We start from the raw sequence: 20,876 nt of genomic DNA, 5'->3' as shown, positions 1-20,876 counted from the left end.
CCTGTGCCATAATTACTGTACACATGTAGCTACAAGAATACATCCATATAGTTTTCCCATTGTAAACTTTCAGGTGACTTGCTAATCTAGGCCAGTACTCAGAAGCAAGGGTATGTCCAGCGTTTTAGTAATTACAAAGCTGGCATATGGACTACAACATTCGGTTTCTTCAGATCCACTTGAAGCTGGGTTATGTTCATATTCTATCTTGGTTTTTGACAGCGTGTAAAGCTGTGATGTTGTTGATTTATGTGTTCTCCCTTGATTTTGCTGGCAAGGAAAAAAAGGCAAAGATATATAGAATTTATATTCTCTGCTTTATTACAATCTAAGGATGCTATTTTCTGTTGGTGCTTTTTAAAATTAATTTATATTAACTGATGAATTTACTGATGTGACACATGTTCTTCCTCCTTAATATTTATCTATTTGTCTTTAGCATCTTTCTTCATTACCATTAATGAAGGCACTGAAGGCTGAGTTGATGCCATTTGTTATGGTCTTCTGTTTGCTAAATCTGGTACCAAAAGCAGAAAAGTAAAGAGTAAGCAAGGCAGCTCCTCTGGACAAGTGGACTCTTGAAATGAAACACGAAAGCAGAGTTGTGTGACTTACCCAAATTCCATGCTGTGGTCTAAGGCAGCTGTCCACCCTGGGAGCATCTGCTCTCCAGACCACGAGGAAGGGCTGGCTGGGTCCTGCTGGAAGCTGGAGTTGGTATTTCCAGTTGGTAGCTCTCTGCTGGGAAGAGCAGCCCTCCTGGCAGAGCAGGAAGGCTACTTGCCTCTGGGCTAGAGCAGGAAATCACCTGGCTTCTGCCCAGCTGTTGGAACAGGAGCAAGGAGAGAAGTCTGATGTGTGCCTTTTGTGGTTCTGGGTGCTAGAGAGGAGCTGCTTCTCCTGTGGTCTCTGGCTTTTTCTGGGTTTCCTCTGTGATAAAACTGTCTCAACAGGAGTAGAAAAAAAGATCTTTGAGAGAACAGAGGTATAAAATACTCAACCCTAAAACTGCCAGTGTCCTGAAAAAATGCCTCGGATTTTATTATATTTCATTAGTGACTTGATTGTTGACTGGTTAGCCACTTGGTAAACCTCCTAATAAAAAGAACAGACACTTCTGTTGGCTTTACACCTTATTATGTCCCTGTTCACGTTCCGTTATTGCATTCTGATTCTGTTTTAAAATAGCCAGTTGGAGAAAACAAATGTGGTAAAGTCTAATTTAAAGGTGTTAGCGAAAGCTGGCTCTCACTGATAAAAGGGTCAGCCAGGCTTCGACAGTTCTTTATTATAATCCACTACCCACTGTGATTTATCCTCTCTGAATATTACTCTCCTGTTATACTTGCTATCATCTATGTGCGGATGATAGCTTAATACCTGCAAATGACCTAAATATGATGAACAGCAAGCCAAAAAATGTCTAAAAGTGTATCTCTGCGAGAAGACCAGAGCAATACTGGCAAACTTGTTTTTCTTAGGACAAGTGTGAACAAGTGTTGGATGTAAAGAAAAAAATCTGGATTTTTTTTTTTCTCCCTTGCTGCAGGGGCACAATTCTCCTTTCTGTTTGCAGTCATCTAGGCAAGCTTAGGTGCGCTGAGCGGTAGGGCCTATTTCCTCATGCACTGTGTGCTGCGCTGCATCCAAAGCAACGCACAGCTTCCAGCTGGGAGCCAGCAAGCTGAGGTCTGCCTGTACCTGCCTGCATAGAGATCCTTAAAAGAAAGCAGATGCACCCATTTTCTCTTTATTACTGCATTGCACCAGAGGCAAATGCTCTAATTAAAATTTGCAGTTAGCAGCAGTTTGATATTCCCGCTGTACATTTTGGTCATGTTAAGACTTCTTCACAGTGGTGGAGGTGTGCAGCAGAGCCATGAAGGAGCTGAATGGCACAAACTCAGGTGCTTGGCATAACTGTGTGGCAGCCCGACCTTCATAGGTGCTGTTGAGACATTACCTATGACTCCTGGTGCAAGGAAAATAGCTGAAGAGCTTAAGAGAAAATGTGACTAACACTATTTTGTGGAGAAGTAAAGATCTGGCTTGTCTTGCAGTGGGTGCGAGTCACATCCTGCTCTCTACTAGGAAAAGGTGCTTGGCCAAGCTCAAAACAGCCCTGCTGCTGCCTGTTCCCCAGTGCGTTCTGCATCAGACTGATCTGGTGGAAAAAGCTGTAAATGCATGTGGCATGGATGGTAAAGTTAAGAAATAAATATTTTGATGAAGACACTAGAGGATGGTATTGTATGGATGATACCATTTCACAGTTAGAGAAACAGAAACTTGAAAGAAATGGTTTTTACCTTCTCTGTCTTTGTGTTCATTTGCTTTGGCTATCCTGGTAGCTACTAATATGCCAGGCCATACCATACTGTCTTCTAGTTGCTTTTTTTTTGAGCTGGAAGGCTGAAAACATCTTCCCCACAAGTGTTTGTTTGCTGTCCTGTCCCGGGTTGTTTCCATCACTGTCTTTAGGCCAAAGAAGAACATTAATCTCCTTTCTGGAACTGTTGGACTCAGTGGTATAGGAAATACACTCCACATCCTGGCGTGTCTACCTTTTCATATATATAATACTCTTTTTTCTTGTGGCAAGGCTGGTGGGCAAGTCTGAACACGGCCTCTCTTCTGGACACGGCATTGCTGCCTTTGTGTGGGTAGGAGGAACAGAGTGGGATCCCTGCTGAGCCCCTACTTCCCCTTGCACTGTGCTTGACCTGAAGTGAGAAACTGATATGACATCATTGTGGGTGTTCCCAGTATTTTCTTCTTCAAGTATTAAATTTGAGGAAAAAATAATAAATATTTTCTTTTTAAAAGGAAAGAGAAAGCCCAAGAGGATCTTGGCTGGCTTTGCGTGCCCTATAGGTACATTTCATTGTTTTTGATGAGCGAAGTACTGTCCTCCTGTTTACCTCTCTCAAAGGAAGTGTCTGTTGACACAGTCTGTATTTCAGTTATCTTTATTATACAATGCTTTGTGAAGCCTTCAGGGCAAGCCAACCCAGCCATAAAGGCAGCTCCTTAGTCACAAAGAGAGAAGGCTCTAGCCAGACACCCACAGCTTGCATTGTTAGATGCACTCAGATCTCTGCACTGATAATGTGGGACCTTGCAGCAGCCCATACTGCCTTTGTTGGATGGAGATTGGCATAGAAGTGTCCTAGAGGTGCTTGTTCTCCCTTCTCCTGGCTCGATTTTCCCTCCCTCCTTCCATCCCCCATGCTTTCTGCACTTCTTTCTGAAGAATTTTGCATGTCAGGGCTGAACCTTTGTGGGCAAGAATACACTGGATGATTTGAGCAAAGCTATGGCAGTGTAATGCATTATTCTGTGCTCTTGTCAGTCCTGTGAAGTCAGAGAGCTAGCCTTGGTTTGCATCAATGTGATGTTTTCCTTTATTTCTTAATAATAAGTTATGGGTAAATGCAAAAAAAAAAAAAATAAAATAAAATAAAAAAATCACACAGTCAGCACAGTACTGTGGTCTTTGGTTCCTGAGCACTGAGAGTACTCGGAGCCTGACCAGCATTGGTGCCTCTTTGAGTCATCTCTCCATCTGCGTGGCTCCCTGACAGCCCTGAGGTGCTGTGCTCCCACGCCTCTCAGAGCAGGAATGGCTTTAAACTGTCTTGAGATAGTCAGAAGGCTAACTTGCTGAGGAGTGCCACAGTCCCAACACGGAGCTTTGCTTTAGCCTCAGCTGCTTGCACCCTAAGATAGTTACATTCTCAGTTAAAAGCCTGGGAAAAGTAGAGGTGGTGAAGAAACAAGGTACATGTGACCCAGTTGTCAAGTGCAAGGCGCTTCTTGTGGGGCATGGGGAGCTGCCTAGCAGCTAATTATTTTAATTGATGTTTGAATACTTTGCAGGTTCATGCATTAGTGATGAAAGCAGCTTATGCCTTCATACAACCAAAGATTTTAAGGGCCAAATTCACTGTGAATATAAAGAGTACTGCAAATTATATGTTAGAGCCCAATTGTTCCCCTGCAGGCTATAAATAACTCCTATTTTATGTCACTGGGGGTTATTTTTCTCCTGTGGGAGAGTCTGTAGTCTGTGGTATAGCTGACCAGGAAATGGTCGTTAGTGATAAAGCAGTGTAATTTGTGTTGATTTATTATTCATTGGCTGTACAGAATAAGCGCAGCGTACCCGGTGAGAGGAATTGTCATCAAATTCTTCTGTCACTTAAACAAATGTCCCTGCTGAGTTTAACTGAGATATGCTATTGTAACAGAGTAGAGTTTATCACACACCTTCCAGCTATGAAATCTTCAGTAAGAGCTGACTCCATGTTGAATTTTGCTCTGTGTAAAAAGGATTGATGTTAATTTACGAAGTAGATTTATGTGAAGAAAAATAAAGTGCATTTCACTGAATTTGTCCAAATTCCTTGCCATCTAATAAAATGTGCATCCTTCTTGAGAACTGCTAGTGCTTGTGTCTGCTATCCTGCATCTGAAATAATAGATTTTCCTTGGCTACAGAGAGGATGAATTTGTGTTTGGTGTGAACAAATTTAGTTGAAAGGTCATCCTGGTAAGATTTTCTTCTGAAAGGCTTTAAGAGGTATGTTATGACTGACATAAGCATGATATTATCAATCTACTTTGGTGTTGCAGCTTGTGGAAGAAAATGACTTGATAAAGACTGCTTGCGGGGTTGCTGTCTGTCTCCCTCTCGCACCTCACCTTCCTGTAAGTTAGCTTTCTTTTTCTGGTGGTTGTGGAAGGAAATCTGGAAACTGTCATCTGAAATCCACCAGCCTATATCAAAACATGAATCAAATGCTTCAAAGTAAAAAAAACAAACAAACGAAAAACAAACAGAAAGCACCAAGTTGCTGGGCACTGTGTTGTACTGACTGCTCTCCAGTTCTAAGGTGGTTTTGATAACTAAAAGACCAATGGTGACGCAGGAGGGAAAGCAATGCTGAAGTAACTCCTCAGAGACTTTCTAATGATTCATTTTGCTTTGTGCATTGGCTAAGCATCAGCCTCCCTCAAGGAGTCCTGGCTGTGATCTGATGCCTAGTAAATGTTGTATGTGCTGCCTTTGGCTGTTATTGCTCACAGTCTGTGATGAACTTGTGGAAAGGAGTACTATAGCTATAAATTGCTCTTTTATGGACTGGTTTATCTGGCAAAATCTGAATAAAATAATAAACTTAAAACTTCAGTATTCTCCAAAAGGCACATGTCCTGTCAATTTAAAGCTGAACTGCTTTGCAGCATATTCTTTCACATTTTTGTTAAAGGTTAACAAAATTGTTTGGACAGCTCTGGTGGCTGTTCATCAGTCTGTTGTAACCAGCTGATTAATGTGACTGATTTCTGCAGCAGGTTTCTCTAATCACTTCTTATTTACAAATCACAGGATGGTTTTGTTTAAAGCAGCTATGCTGAGTTTTCATCCATCTTAAAAGTTCATTCCTTGAGTGAAGTAAGTTTAGGAAACACAAATGTAATGAACCTCCGTGACACAGAGTACACCATAAAAGAAGAGGTCATATGCAGAGTCTCTGGTCATGTTAATCACTCTTGTCATCTCCCATAGCCAAAGTAAGAGAATAAATTTTTCTTGAAGAGGGTGGGTATCAGTGTGTATGTAGGCAAATAAGAGATAAACCACTACTCTGAAGCCTGCAAGGAAACATGTTTGGAATCCAGGTGACCATGGATTTCCATTATCCAAAGCAATTGACTGACAACTGAACTAATAATTTGAAATAATTTACAGGATTGGGTTTTTTTTATTATTATTATTATTTTATTTTTATTTTTTTGGAACTTACCTAGACCTCATAGGCTTACTTGACTGGGAAAGATGGGGAGTTCCCCCTTTATAATGAAGTTAAAATGATGTAATCCTTTTTTAGAAGGAGTTACGCAATGAGCTATTGTTCTTGCTGTGTTATATCATACCTCTTTACAAAGTGCAAATGCTGAATCCTTCTCTGTGTTTTTTTCTATTGGTAAACATTCTGTTAGCTCACAAACTGTTTCAAATGGTAAATGTAAGAAATAAGCCTCAGCTCTTTCTTAGTCACTTTCAGCATGCCATGAAGGATTTTTCTTGCTGTAAGGAACTCAATTTGACAGCTGTACACAGGTATTGGGATGGAGTATGAGTAAAGTTTATACAATTTATAGGCCATAGAACTGCAGCATGGCAGAAAGTGAGTCTCCAAGATTTTAAATTGTCAGTTGGTCTATTATGTAAGATGTCAGGAGACATTGTGGCATATCAGGCCAGGTTGATTGGAAATAAATCATTTAAATGATTATTTGAATATCTGATACAGTATTTAATGACCACTGATAATCAGTTAGTCATCCACAACAAGTAACAGCGTGACTTTTTTTTTTACTTTCTGGAGTCAAGACTCAAACGCATGCAAAATAAGTTTATAGACAACTCTAAACTGGGAGGAGATGATGACTCCTTTGGGGATAGAGAGGCTGGATTCTGCACCTGGAGCCAGACAGCCCTGAATATATGTACTGGCTGGGGGCCAAAAGGCTGGAGAGCAGTCCCAGAGAAAGGGACCTTGGAGTTCTGATTCATGGCAAGTTGAATCTGAATCAGCAGTGTGCCCTGGTAGCCGAAAGGGAGAGGAGACAGAGCAGCAAGGCAGCCATCTGTCCAGACGAGTGTGGGTGAAAAAGAGGAGCTTCCTGACATATGAGGGAACAACACTCCTCGTAGAGACTAAGTGGAATGGGTGCAGCAAGAGGCATTATGTCATGAGAATCATTGACAACACTCATGTGTTCAGCCCATGAGCAAATATGAAAAAGGGAACAAGGTGAGGCACAGTGGTGTGTATCAGCCAATGAACAGTGTAGGGTATAGGCATGCCCACTGTTCAAAAGATGGTATGGAGGCAAGTTATTTCCACTATCCCATGAGAGGCAAGAGGCCAAGTCATGACCACCATGAAGATAATGCTCCACAGTCACTGCTCAGTCCACCTGTGATCACCATGAGGCTCAGTGCTGTCTCCCAGTGACAAAATGAGATGAGACACTGATCTCCCATCTGGGAATTAATGCTGAGGGGCCCGTGGAGGTGCATCCTCCAGCATATGCCTTGACACCCAGCAGTATGCACTGGGGAGGAAATGGCATGGGACTACTGATCCCCCATCTGGCAGTGGACATCGAGGAGCCCATGGAAGTGCATCCTTCACAAAACACCAGGAGGCCCAGGCATGCCAGACATCTGGAGAACAAGGGGAGGTACAAACATGGCCACTGATCTGAGGTTGGTTCTCAAAAAAAAAAGGTAGTTCTTAAGCAAAAATCAACTTTGTTTTAAAATGATTTAATAGGCTACTTCTATTGTACCTGGAGTTTGTATAATTTTTGTTGGCAGTCATCTGCTCTCCATCACTTTGGGCCCCCCTCCCTCTCTTATCCCCTAAGTTTTTTAACAGCTTGTCTGTGCTTTTTGTGCTTTTCCTCTTTCTTTGAAGAAGTCCATCCGGATATGCAGATCTCTTCTCAGCTCCGCTTTGCCATGATTTTACCATTATATATGCTTCTCATAACACTGGAGGGAGGTTTGGGCTGTATTTCTACTCCATTCAATGATCCACTCAAGGAAGAACATTCATGGATCTATTCAAGGAAAGACTACTTCTTAATGCATGGCCTAGATCACTGTGTGGGGTATTAGTCTTTGATACTGAGTCTATTACAGCAGCTGAATATGCTAAGAAATTATAGGAAGAGATCTGTAGCTGCTCATACAATATTCCTACCATGTCCTGAGTGTGTAGAAAATGGAGGAGGTAAAAGATACGATAAAGAGTAATGGAAGGACAGCAAGAAAAAAAGAAACTGGTAGACATTACATGGACAGTAATCAGTTCAGCTGGACAGTTAATAAAAGGTTTGTGCATCGCCCAACAGGGCAATTGGTTGTGGTTAGTTATGAACAAGGAAAAATGTTGTGCTTAAATACCAGGTTTGTACTTAAATACCAGGTTGATAGGGTGGAAGAATCCAAAATAGTCATTAAAACAAATATTGTAGAGGAAAACAGACACATAGCAGAATAGTAGTCTTGTTGGAAGAGTAGCACTGAGTGAGTTGCTGTGTTCAGGAAGAACAGAAATATAAGGTAATAGATTGTGTGTGTGTGAACAAAAAAAAAAAAAGATCATTAAAAAAAAGCCAAACAAAAAACAACAAAAAACCTTAAAAATCCTCCAAAAAATAAAAAAGGACTTCCTGAATAAAAGAATGTATAGGTTTTAGCAACTAGTGATGTGGTCATAGAAGAGCTAGTCATGGGGAGTAACTTCAGACCAAGTGAGCAGAATTGACTGAAGTAAAATGAAGGGAAGATTAGAAATATGTTCATAATTAAAAGTTGCCTTTGAAAGATAGCAAACTTGAATTATGTGTGTTGGCATATTGGCTGCACTGGAGAGTTCAGGGATCTGGCTAGTGCAGAAATTTGGAGTTTCTGTGAGTTCTCCAGCAGGCTGGATTCTCAGTCCCAAAGAAGGAAAAAAAATTATCAGGACAGGGTGAAAGTTGGACTCGCCAAAATGCAGACTCAATGACAATTTGCAAGTAATGTTTAAACACACAGAAAAAGGACACACATTCAGCCACATAAATTTCAAACAGCAGGAGGGCTACTATGCAGTGTAGTAGCTTGTGGAGGGATAGTGCTTTTGGAGGGATCAAGCATAATTTTGATGTGGAATCAGTGTAAAAAATACCTGAACTCCCCCATCTCATTCCCCTCCCCGCCCCCCCACCTCCCACAAACAGACTAACCCAAGCAATGGCAAACACCCAAAATGACCATCAGGAAGGAAGGATGAATCTGATTGTAGAAGAAGCAAAGCTTCGGTAACTCAGTGTTCCTCTATTATATAGGTATTGGTAGTCTTTATAACTGCTCACTTGAAAACCGAAGGTATGACAGCAAGCATTTTTCAGAAATCTTTCAACATCTGTTGTTCAGCTTTGGACTGAATGATTTATGCTTGATTGTGTCAGCTACCTGGAACTGGAATAGTTCTGTGTTGTCACACTTCTTGGTGGTGTGGTTTCTTGAGGATCACTGTATCAATTTAGGAAGGTTCTAAAAATATAAAACTGAAAAATGTTAAAAAGGGGGATGTAAAAAGAGCTTTATATGTAGTGCCACGTTAGGAAATCATTTGAGATTCATTTAGGGGTTTTCTGATTGAACAGAGAAGGGAGGATGAATTCATCAGTTGTACCTTTTGTGCCCTGATATAAGGCAGCGGTATTTTTTAGAGACTCAAGGGAAGAATGCTGTCAGACTGGTTTCAGTGAAGTACTGAGTGAGAGATTTAAGCTGCTGAGAAAAAATTGGGTTAAAAGGGAGCAGATGGATGTGGTACTCTGAAGAAGGGAAGGAAATGACACAAGTGATCTTGAATCTTCTGTTCTGTAAACGTTGAAATCCCATTGCTGGCATCAGTGGAAGGGAGAGAAGGAAGTTTTGGAGGGAGTGTGCTCAGTTAGGAAAGCATGATAATTTATGTTGGTGACAAGCTATGAAACTTGAAAATTTGGGGACAAAATAAGGCATGTATAGGGGGCGAAGGAGATGACTTAGAAGAAGAAGAGACTTTTGATGACGTGTTCTCATGAACTCTTGATCTGATACTAGACTGCTAGCCAGAGTGGCTGTAGATCCTGCTTGTACCTTACCACACATTCCTGCCATCACCTTCGTGTCGGATTACTGTGGGCTGCTTTGGCAGTCAGAAAATTGCATCTGTACCATCTGTGCAGACTGAGTTGCACTGAGATCATGAGCTACAGGGATCATCCAAACATGTTGAACTAAGAAGCATGTGTCACAGCTTTCAGAAGCACCCACTGATACTGTGGGCCATACAGAACAAAGAACAATGTCAGGAAAAATAATGACTTAATGATTTGAAATAATGACATAATGATTTGAAAGCTCAGTGAGGATGAGACATCAGAGCAAGGATGATGATAAGCAGTGTCAAAAGAACCAGACAGGCCATGCTGGAGGAAGGTAGAGGAAGGTCCTTGGTATTTGCTTGAGAAGAGAGAATGAATGACTGTAGTGAGCAGTTTCATTCAGTGTGAAATGGCAGAAGCTTGGCTGGATGTGATACAGGGTGAAGGCGGAAGAGAGAAAGTGAGTGCACTAGCTTTATCCTGAGTTTATAGATAAGGGAAAAAAGAGGAGAAAAGAGTAATTGTTCAAATATGTAGGGGTATGGTCTTGTGGACAGTGGAAAGGAAGTTGGAGTGAGAAGACAGGGGTAAGAGACTGAATTTAGTTGAAACAGAAATGTGCAGCTGAAGGTGAATGGAAGAGATTAAAGAATTACAGACGAATAAAGGTAAACGGTCCATAGGCTCTGCAGGGGGACGTATTAGCATGCGGTTCTTTTTGTAGGAATTAGTGAAGAGCAGTGAGAGAATTCTGTTGCAAAAATAGATGGCTTCACACTTAATGAAAAAGAAGTGAGCCAAATCAGCTTGTTCTAAAGTTAGTTCAAAGTGATTTGAAGCAGCAGCATGCTACTGCTTTCCCTTCTCTCTTTGTATGTACAGCAGGCAGCAGGGCACTGTGCCGACATGTGCTGGTGTTATGGTGTCTGCTGCAGATGAAGAACAAGCTCTGAGATGAGAGTGATGCATCCAGGCTTCTTGGGCAATGCACCCTAATTGTCTGGCTCTGGTCCAGCTGCCGACTGACCCAATAAACTCTAATGAATCTGGATTCCTGCAGTCTGATTTGCTTCCTCTCTACACGATGTGCCTTTCTCAGCCCATGAGGAGCTGAAACCTGAGTGCTGGCTTCGACAAAGAGAGTGAGAGAGGAGGGAAGGAGGGGAAGAAAAGGCAGATAACAGACGAATGCAATCAGTGTTTTATTACCATCCTCAGGAAGTGGGAATGACTTTAAAAAAAAAAAAAAGAAAAAGAAAAAAAAAGTAGTAGGATGGAGCAAGGAAAGTTAATTATGGTGAGGTTATTTGACAGGAAATTACAAAATACAAACAGACAGAAGAAACACATTTTAAAACAGGGTAGGAAATCTCAAGTTACTTCACTGTGTATATTCAAAACCCCCCAAAGCAAAGGCTGAAAATAACAGTTTAAACAAAAGCTATCTTATCTGATACAGGCATTTCAAGCACAAAAGGAAATTTATATGTGGGGTTGACAGTCTTAAAATAAACTGATTGTCTTGATAACTCCATGGATTTAATTGTGGGAAAAATTGGGTTCATTTGTATGACCTGCAGATGCAGTAAATTCCCGTGTAAATTCATTGCTTTTCTTTCTTTGTGCATTTCTTGTCTTCTAAGTAATGTTTATCAGTGTTTTCCAGAAATTGTATAGGTAGATTTATGCATGTAGGGCAAGACTGATAAATATGTGCATATTTTAAAGACTTCCATGCAGACCAGATACAATTCATTTCCTATGCTACTGTATGGAAGCATATTAATGGTACTTCAGCAAGTTAACCAGATTCAGAAGGATTTGGGCAGTAATATGCCACTTTAGGATGAGGGTAGAATTTCCAATACTGGTGATCGGAATTATTTTATTCATATCATTGATAGTATGCTTACAATACACTCCTGAATATTTGCTTTATCTTTCACTTTCTGTGAGGAAAGGAAACTATTCTGCTACCATGGCACCCATATCTTGAGTCAATAAGCCATTTATGAGTGCAAGGAGAGCAGAAATTTCATGCTAACACAGTTGTTTTGTAGCCTTGTGATAGGCACTGAAGTTTCAAAGAGCATGAAATGTGGACTGTCACTGTGTCTTTTGTAGTGAGCAATAATCTCAAAAAAAAAAAAAAAAAAAAAAAAAAAAAGTGCCGAGATGCTGATTTCTTGTTTTGTTCTGTATCAACTGCTCAATTTCCAGTATCTTCCTAAGCATTTTTCTCAGAAACTTATCTCTGAGATATTGAATTATCATTGCATCTGTATAGATATCTGTGGCCTTGCAGTGAGATAGGTTATACATTATAGGGACTATACAATTTGATTTGCTTGGAGGGAGGGAGCAAGGCAAATAGAAGATATAACCCAGCTGTGTAGATGATATATTAGGTAATTTCTAAGATCAGAGTAGACTTAGAATTCAGTGGGACAAACATCTTGCTTGCTTTTGACTCAAATAGTAACAAAGGCAAGCAAGAGGGATGAATGGCTTATAGATACACCTACTTGGCTGCTGTGACTTTACACTTCATCTGCGTTCCTCTCTTCTTCTTGCTTGTCAGGCTGCATATCTAACTGCTGTAATATACCAAGCACATCTCTGATTTGTTATATCCTCATATCTTCTCAGTCCCGCAAGAAATGTAAAATTGTTTTATTATTATTATTATTTTTTTCCCAATTAATTTGTGTGCAGTGCTTGTGACTTGCGAACACTGTTAAACCTTCATAATCTGTGAACACAGCAGGGTGTATCAGGAATGTGCTTGCTTACTGGAACTTAGGGGTAGACAATAGTTCTTGTTGTCTGAGATGTAGCTTGACATCCATTATGGAACAACACTCAGAGCTTTCCCTTTGTAGGCAATCTAGCTGTACTTGGAGGTCTCTTGGAGACCAGGGTACGTACAATTGTCTGGCCTGATGAAGGCCATGGCTCAGAGAGCATGACTTCAGTGCAGTATAAAGTTTACTTCGCATTGACTTACATTGATAAACATTGTCTAAAAGGCCTGATTTTAAAGTACTGTCCTGTTGTGGCAAAATCTTTCTAGAAGACCTGTAAAGCTGTCAAGATCTGATAAGCCTGTAAGGATTTTTGCACTGTTTAACAAAGAAATATCATGGACCATGAGGATTGGGTTGCAGTGTAAATATTCTGTACTTGTGATCATTGGCTTTTGCACTTGAAACAAATAGAAGTGATGTGTGCAGGAAAGAAACAGATTTTTTTTTTTTTTCTGGTCTCATTTATGACTTATTTAAATTACGTACTGTTCATAACTCAGATGAAGGAGTTCATGAGGGAAAATTGTGGGAGGAAAGTAACTTCACTCTTAACAAGGGAGAATGTTGACTTCAGTAAGAAATGCTAGTCTAAGAGTGAGTAATTTTCTTTTAAAAGTCAAAAAGAAAAAGAAACCAAAAACAAGCAAAATAGGTAATGGCATTTAAATGTCTTTCAAAAAATCAGACATTATGAAGCTATTAAAAAAAATGTGAATATTTTCTTGGATGATTCATTTTTTTTGTTGTTGCTGAAACCATCCACAGTTAGTCCCTGTTACGCTTTTGAAAGGAAGGTAGATATCATATGGTTGCACAAGGAGATGAATGAAATGTAGTGCTCTTCAGTCAACTTTCCAGAATGCCGATGTAATATTGGGAACTTGTGTGTTTTCTATCTATCTATCTATCTATCTATCTATCTATCTATCTATCTATCTATCTATTTCCTTCTGGAATAAATACAAATGGTTTTACTTGCATAGCTGATAAAAAAAAATACTTAGGATTATATAGGAGGTTTCAAAATTATCATCTTTATAGAACTCTGTGATCATTTAAGAAACAGCTGGCTGTTACTATGAGCTATCTTTTATAACCTGATTTCCTTTTTCTTTTTAATACAGAAGTAGGTATATGTGAATTAGATTCAAGGTGTTGTCTTCTTACAGATAATCATAATGATTTTAATTCTGATTTGCAGTTCATTTGTAGTTACTGTTGTACTTATGCTGAAAATGGAAGATTAGCTGTGGGGATACAAAGTTACAGCCTTGTAACAATACTTAACACTAGGTAATGGTGGAACTAGGTAGCAAACATGGCCTTTACTGAGTGTTCATCAGTGCTACTTGTAACTTCTTAGCTAAAATTCAGGGAAATAGGCAAAGTTAGAGCATGATATTCTGGAAGCCTGCTGTGATATGGGTTTTATCATTTTCAACTTCATGATAATTTAATAGATGGGCTTTCCTTTCTCTTCAGAAAAAGAATTTTTTTTTTTTTTTTAACATTAAATTTAGAAAAAATGGGCAGAATACTTCAGGAGGAATTGTTTTTGCTAGTTTCGAAAGATGTATGCTTGAAATTCATTGTGACTGATGGGAGCAGAAGGTTCATTCAAGAAGGCCTGAGTGAGCCTGGCCTCTGTTACACCAGCGAGTTTAGAAAGTTTCTGCCATCAGCTGGGCTTTCCTAGTAAGAGGAGTGGGACCCAGTGAGTGTAGGGGACTGACTCTGGGATAACAGCAAACTGATGAGAAGCAGGGAAAGACCCGTCTCCTACAGTGATTGTGTTCCTGACTCATATGCTGAGCAGCCCAGAAAAGCACTGCTGCAAGGCTCAAAGACCTGTGGGTTGGGTTCTGTGGTTTTTAGCTCTGTGACCATGGTCATAGCTGTAAAACGTGGCTCGTTTATTTAACTCACGTCTCTGTGTCTCTGAAACTCCACTCTGGGTAAAGTTTGAAGTAATTAACCAGTAACAGATGCAAACCACATTCATGTTCAAACCATATGCTATCCTTGTAGTTTATCTGTGTTTCTTCTTTTGAAAAACAATGAGGCCTGAATGTATATTTTGTAAGTATATGGTTTCAGTTTTGCATCTTATTTTATGGTTCCCAAACATAGATAGCAATGCAGTTTGTATCAAGGTGTTTTGAATATAGTACCTGGCACATTTCCAGCTTCTTTCTAATCAGTCACTTAAATATATATATATACATATATAAGGAGTGTTCTGCAGAAACACTCCATACAGCTTCAGTATAGGACCAGAGTCTCTAGAGATTGGGTGGTAGCTGTGATATTTACTTCTGGAGAAGAATTCCTTAGAACCTTGTTTTATTGAAAAGAAAGTTAACGCTGAGAACTTTAAGTTTTAGAAAAGGATTTATAGTAGAATACAATTTCATACTGAAGCTTCAGGAGATAAAAGACTTAAAAATATAATAAAATGCATACGTGTAATAAAAAAAAAAAGGCAAAAAACCCTATGATTTTCAGACCAATCTTACTCCTGTTTTGTTGATCAAGTTTGAATGTTAGTAGCTTAGCAGCACTCGTGCATGTTCACAGTAACAAAGTTGTTCTTACTTACAGGGGGCTGCACTGTATTGGCCACAGTCCTGCAGTTTGGAATGGGACAGGGAGGTGTTTTTCTGTACTGTGTGTAAATGACAACTCATTGTACTTAGAATTTTACTTTTTGTGCAAGGCAGACAGACTTCTAGAAGTCTCCCTTTCAATTCTCTTTTGCCCTTCTTCCATGTGAAAGCTCTGCAGTTTGGCCTGAGGAAAAGAGGCTGCAAAAGAGGGTATCAGATTTTGCAGCCGTTTTAGTAGTGTGTTGATGGTGCTCCTGAATCCACCCTGAGGGAGCCATTAGTGATCTGTTAGCAGCTGGAAGGGGAATAGTGAAGTTTCCTCAGCTCTCCAAATCTAATAGCCACGGGGCCTGAACCTACACTCCATTGTAAAATTCAATTTCAGATCTATTGTATTCAAAATTAGCAACAAATAAGGACATGTACTTATAGAATGTTAAGAGTTTTTAAACTTAGTTTATTAAAAATCTTGAAATATAATCTTTTTTAACTGCCTGTAACATTTCATTTAATAGCCCAGTGATGAAATTGTTTTCTTATGGATAAATCTAAATGTAAAAGTAGAAAATATTCCAGCTTCTTCTTCTTTTTTTTTTTTTTTCCAAATAAACCTTTGAAATTGAAGAAGATGCAAAGAAAAGATCCTTTATTTCTTACCATATGTCCTGACTGTCCCCCCAAAAGCATGTTAAATTGCATTATATAATGGTATATAATAAATTTATAGCCTAAACATCAGACATATGTAACTTATATTGAAAGGAATATGTGTATGTGTTTTCAATGGGGCAAGTGCTATTGTCAAGGTAAGAGTATGCTAGGAAATTATTTTTAAATGCTGAATGCTAGTGCACAGTAGAACAATGAAGTTATGTTCAATGATTAGAAAATAGTAAATTATTACAACACACCAGTTATTTGAATTTTAAGCAGTCTTATCTGACGTAGGTCAACACAAAGTGATGGTAAATGAAGATTTTTAGCTCAAAAATGAAAGATTTTTTACACTGACTTACAGCTATCAAACACTGCCAAGTTTGTCTCTGACGGTACTAAACTAATTGGTGTTTCATACACAGATATGGGTGTTTGCTAAAGTGTTTTTTGACTCTGCCATCAATTGTCCCAGTTAAGAATACCTCCTGGGGCCCCTGGTTCTCAGCTTGCCCACAGAAGGTGAAACTGCTTCACCTTCCTCTTCTCTCTCAGGCTAAGCGTAGGCTTTGTCTAGGGGATTTTAAGTCTTCTTGTGAAGCCTTTGACTCAGTTTTGCTGCTGCAGTTTCCACATTGTTCTTCTGGAGTTGGGGGGAGAGATTCTTAGGTTTGGGTTTCTTCCATCATTACTGACTGACAGCACATGGCATTTTTATTCTGCTCCTGAAACAAATGTAGAAAGCAAGTAGTGTTTGAAATATTCCCAAGGTCTGCTAACAGGGCACGCAAGGGGGCCAGATTGTGTTCTGTTAAATAGAGGCTGACCTGAATTTTTGAGATAAGTTTGTTTCCTCTCCAAATACTTTTATTTAGTTTTTTTTTTGTTTGTTTGTTTTTTAATCGAGTAAAGCCAAAGTATTTTTTGGCTTAGTGTAATATATAAGAGAAACAGGGAAGAAAATTACATGTGAAAACACAGCTGCTGTGAGTGACAAGAATTGTGGAGATTCATACATGAGCCCAAGTCCTGAGCTCAAGTTTGTAAAGGTGTTTCCCCTTCACAAAGATTTGGCATCGGGGCTATAAGCTCCACAGTGGCCAGTGCTTCAAACCCAGCTTTTTAAAATTCAGTGGCTATTAGAAAATGGAGCATCCAAGTCAAGCAAATTATAACAAATAAAAGTCAGGAGACAATTTTTGTGACCGTTTGAGGAAGGCTCTTGAGACCGTCTGGAGTGTTTGTCTCATAGCTGGCTACCAGCAGATGTATGGATGGCATGACCCAAATCAGGGTCTGGCAGGAGATGTTTTTCGCCTGTGTGTAGGCAGAAGACGTGGTAAGCAATTGAGAAGGAAGGCACATAACTAGTCTGTTGTCTGGTGCAGTTGCACCTTGTGAATGGGGGATAATGATGAGGAAGGAAGACTGAGCTTTGCCACACTGCTGCTGTTACTGATGAATTCTATCAGAACAGTGAATGTGGGGAGCCCTGTGAAGATGAAAAGAGCATCTGGGTTTGCAAGGAGTACAGGAGGATTATTGAATTTTGAGGAGGCTTTCCAGACTTTCTGGAAAGCAGTGAGGAAAAACTGGTGCTAAGGAATAAAATACTGTGTAAGTCTGAGTGTGGGACCGACCCGTATTTCCTTGCTCTATCAAATGGAAATGGGTTGCAGCAACAGAGTCAGAATTTTGATGGCATTGCAAAATAGATCTCCCAATAACATGTTCACGGTCTGTAAGAGTCCTCTTGCAGAACTGGGAACACATTCTGGGTCACTTCCAAAAAATAGATCGGTGTTGGACTATAAGGAGCAGCCTGTTTGGTTACAGCTGCCGAACATAACATATGTGCTGACCTGCATATGGTAAAGCTATATTCATCTGTGTTTCTCATGGAAATACTGTGAATATTGGAAGTGAAGCAGAAAACCTTCTGGATTCATAGTACAGTAATTCTGAAAGGATTTTTTCCACCAAGGCAGCACTGCCTTCATGACTGCTCCTTAGGAAATTTTAACACAGTTTGGAACTGTTTTTGCTTGTAGTCAAGAAAGCTAAATCCTGTCTTAAGACAGCCATCTATCAGTAGACCAAGTTAGATGCCAGACAGGCTGCATGCACGGTTTTGTCAGTTTTTAGACACTGGGAAAGGGTCAAATTGTGGAAGAAGCTGTCATAATAGAAACTGTGCAAACGTAGTTTTATGATGTAGGAATTTAGATTTATTTGTAATGAGGTTAGATACATTTGGGTGAGTTACATCTAACAGGGAAAGATTAAAGGTGGTCTCTATTGCTTAAATTTACCCAGTTCTAAGTCTTATTATTATTAGTGTGCTCTCTTGGCTTGCTTCTGGCTCTGTGGTGAGGCTGACCTCTGGAGTCATAGAATCATAGAATGGTTTGTGCTAGGAGAGATCTTTAAGGTCATTTAGTTCCAGCCCCCTGCTATAGGCAGGGACACCTCCCTCTAGAGGAGGTTGCTCAAAGCCGGGTCCAGCCTGGCCTTGAATGCTTCCAGGAAGGGGCCATCCACAACCTTTCTGGGCAGTGCTCTGGAGCATTTATCCATTCTGCCATTTATTGTCACTTTACTTTTTCCCCTTTGGAGCTTCTGAGATTTTTCCCACTTGGACTGATGTCTGAAGTGAGCACATGATGGTGTTCCCTCTTCCTTTTGTCACAGCAGCTCATGTAGCTGGGAGAGATGAGAGAAACAGAAAATAAGCAATCTTAGCTATGTTCTGGTGGTGACAATTGCAAAGGTGGCATTCTTTGAAAACAGTGTGGCATGAATCCTTACTGTGCTTAAGTGCCTCTGTGGCTGTATTTGGGTTTTTGCTGTTTACCTTCTTTTATAGCAATGCAATGTAACTGCTTGTTCACTTTCCTTAGACATCTTTGTCTCAACACATTGTATGTGCAGTGTAATTTAAAAACAGAATGTTTTCAAGGGATCCTGATTTTATTCCTCATTTTTCAGGGGCCTGCTTTGTGACCTGGGGTACAATCTATGTCTGCTACTGAAGCTATCTTGACTGGCATGAGAAATGTAAGAATTTTGAAGAAACTTGGCCTGACAAATATCTGTTTGCACATTTGGATTTATGAAAACTTCTGATCTCTCTGTGTCATGGTCCCCTTCTGTAACATAACAGGTATACAATGATATCTTTGACTTCATCTCATAAAGATGATGTGAAAATAAATCATATAATCTTTGCAATGCCTTTTGGTACTGCTGTGATGAGCACTGTAAGAAAACCCACAAGCAAATGAATAATTCATTGTTTAAATCAGGCTCTGAATAGTACACAGTAAACAAGTCTTTCATACTGAATCGTAAAAGTAAGGCCAAATAATTAATAATTACTTGTTCAATTATCACTGTCCATTCAGAGTACTGATGAAGAAGATGGGAATCCCTGTGGAAAAACCATAGTCATGTCTTAAGGATGGAGTATTGTATGACTGGAAATGATAATGTTGATAGTTTGTTTTTTCTTTCTTTATCTAAGACACCTTTGGTATTAGTTATGATGTGTACTTTGGATTAAAGATGAAGTGTATTATTCTTTCTAAATTGCTTGAATTTAGTCTGCAGGTCTCCTAATAGACCTTTACTTCTGTTTTCAGAATTTCCTGTCTTGCCATGAATCCTTTTGCTAATGGTGTTTAAGCATCAAAAGAAGAGTATAACACCATCTCTGATCATTGCAGAAAAATTCCTGAATATAATTTTAAGATTGAATTTTATCTCTTGATAATAATTGCTCTTAAGAAAAAACTAATAGAAGAGGAGAGTTAAACTTTTCTGCTGAGTATCAGCTGGATGACGAGAAATTCTTTTTGGTAGAATCACAGGTACAGGAATAGCTTGTTCCAGTTTTCAACCTTGTGACCTTCCTTCAGATAGCTCTGAATGTTCAGATTTTAAGGCTGAAAAAGAAAACAGAGAGGTATTTGAAGCTCCACTACACAAAAATGTCAATAATTCAGACTGACTGATAGCTTCTCTAATAACTAAAGTCACCTGCAATTTTTTATAGTCCTAGAGCATAAGCCATCTATAACATATAATCAGTTCCACTGTGAAGATGGAACTGATGTTTATTGTTTCCTATACGTTCCCTCCCTACTTCCTAAGGTGAATTTTTAAAAATCAATTCACATAATTTGATCAATTTAAAATACTGAATACACTGAGGTAATTATAGCAAAGTTCTTGCATCTTATTGTGTCCAGTTACAGTAAGGCTACTTACTGACAGTGCAGCATTAAAGATAAACCAGCATTTACATGAAAACAGTCATAATTTACATCTGCCATTTTTAAGTAAGTCCTTTTAACTGATTTTGAAGTAGTCTTTGCAAAGTGGTGATTTATATTTTAAAAATGAGGGCTTCATCTCTTTCTCTGAAAATGATGCTTGAAATCCGTAGGAGAGTGAAACAAGCAATTTCAGTCACTAAAGATAAGGTCTGTGTTTTTTAAATAAAAGAGAGTGAAAGAGCTGTTGTTCTAATTTAGCAAAATTGTGTCAGCTCAGTTTTCTATTTATTTATGGTAAAATTCTGTTTCCAGATTTTGAATGCACATATTTAACAAGATATGGTCAGTCAGTATGGTGGTGATTAGTCCAAAATTTGATCAGGTTGTCACTTGACGCTCACTGGGCACTTTCGTAAAGGCCTTCATTGAGAGATCATGACCAGTACAAAGGCATTTAATGAATATTCCATAATTGGGAAAAAGCCTCTTAAGATCTAGAATTTCAGAAATACTGAAGTTTAAACATATAAAAATATCTTTGGGCCAACTGTTACTGTCACGTTCAGGTGCAGACAATTTTATAGCTTTTTCTTGAGATTGCTACCCCCTAATGAATTTGTTGACATTCCTAGTGAAATTTGTAAGTATATTCTATACATTTCATATTTAAAAGTATATTTTCTACTTAGATAAATATTAATGTAAGCCACACACATATTTAAAACAATTTGGAATGATCATATACTCATGTAGATAATGTAGATATACCTTAAGAAAGTTTTATTTTTGTATGAAATTCCTGAATTTTGATT

The 20,876-nt window shown here is 39.2% G+C and overlaps 1 long non-coding RNA gene across 50 annotated transcripts in view; it reads left to right on the top strand.

Annotated features, from left to right (window-relative positions):
- LOC124417794 overlaps positions 1-20,876 on the top strand; it is a 320,851-nt gene that overhangs the window by 139,071 nt on the left and 160,904 nt on the right. For 39 of the 50 annotated variants that reach the window (XR_006936166.1, XR_006936181.1, XR_006936177.1 and 36 more), the window contains one exon: positions 18,776-18,950. The exons of 7 other annotated variants lie outside the window; for them this stretch is intronic. This is a non-coding gene — a long non-coding RNA (uncharacterized LOC124417794). The remainder of the gene's footprint in view (positions 1-18,775; positions 18,951-20,876) is intronic. 4 more of the 50 variants (XR_006936185.1, XR_006936174.1, XR_006936145.1 and 1 more) reach the window with 1 other exon arrangement.

The sequence above is a fragment of the Gallus gallus genome, chromosome 2 (assembly GCF_016699485.2).
Source record: "Gallus gallus isolate bGalGal1 chromosome 2, bGalGal1.mat.broiler.GRCg7b, whole genome shotgun sequence".
NCBI lineage: Eukaryota > Metazoa > Chordata > Aves > Galliformes > Phasianidae > Gallus > Gallus gallus.
The sequence above is the reverse complement of the archived record's forward strand: the minus strand, read 5'-3'. Positions and strand labels throughout refer to the sequence as shown.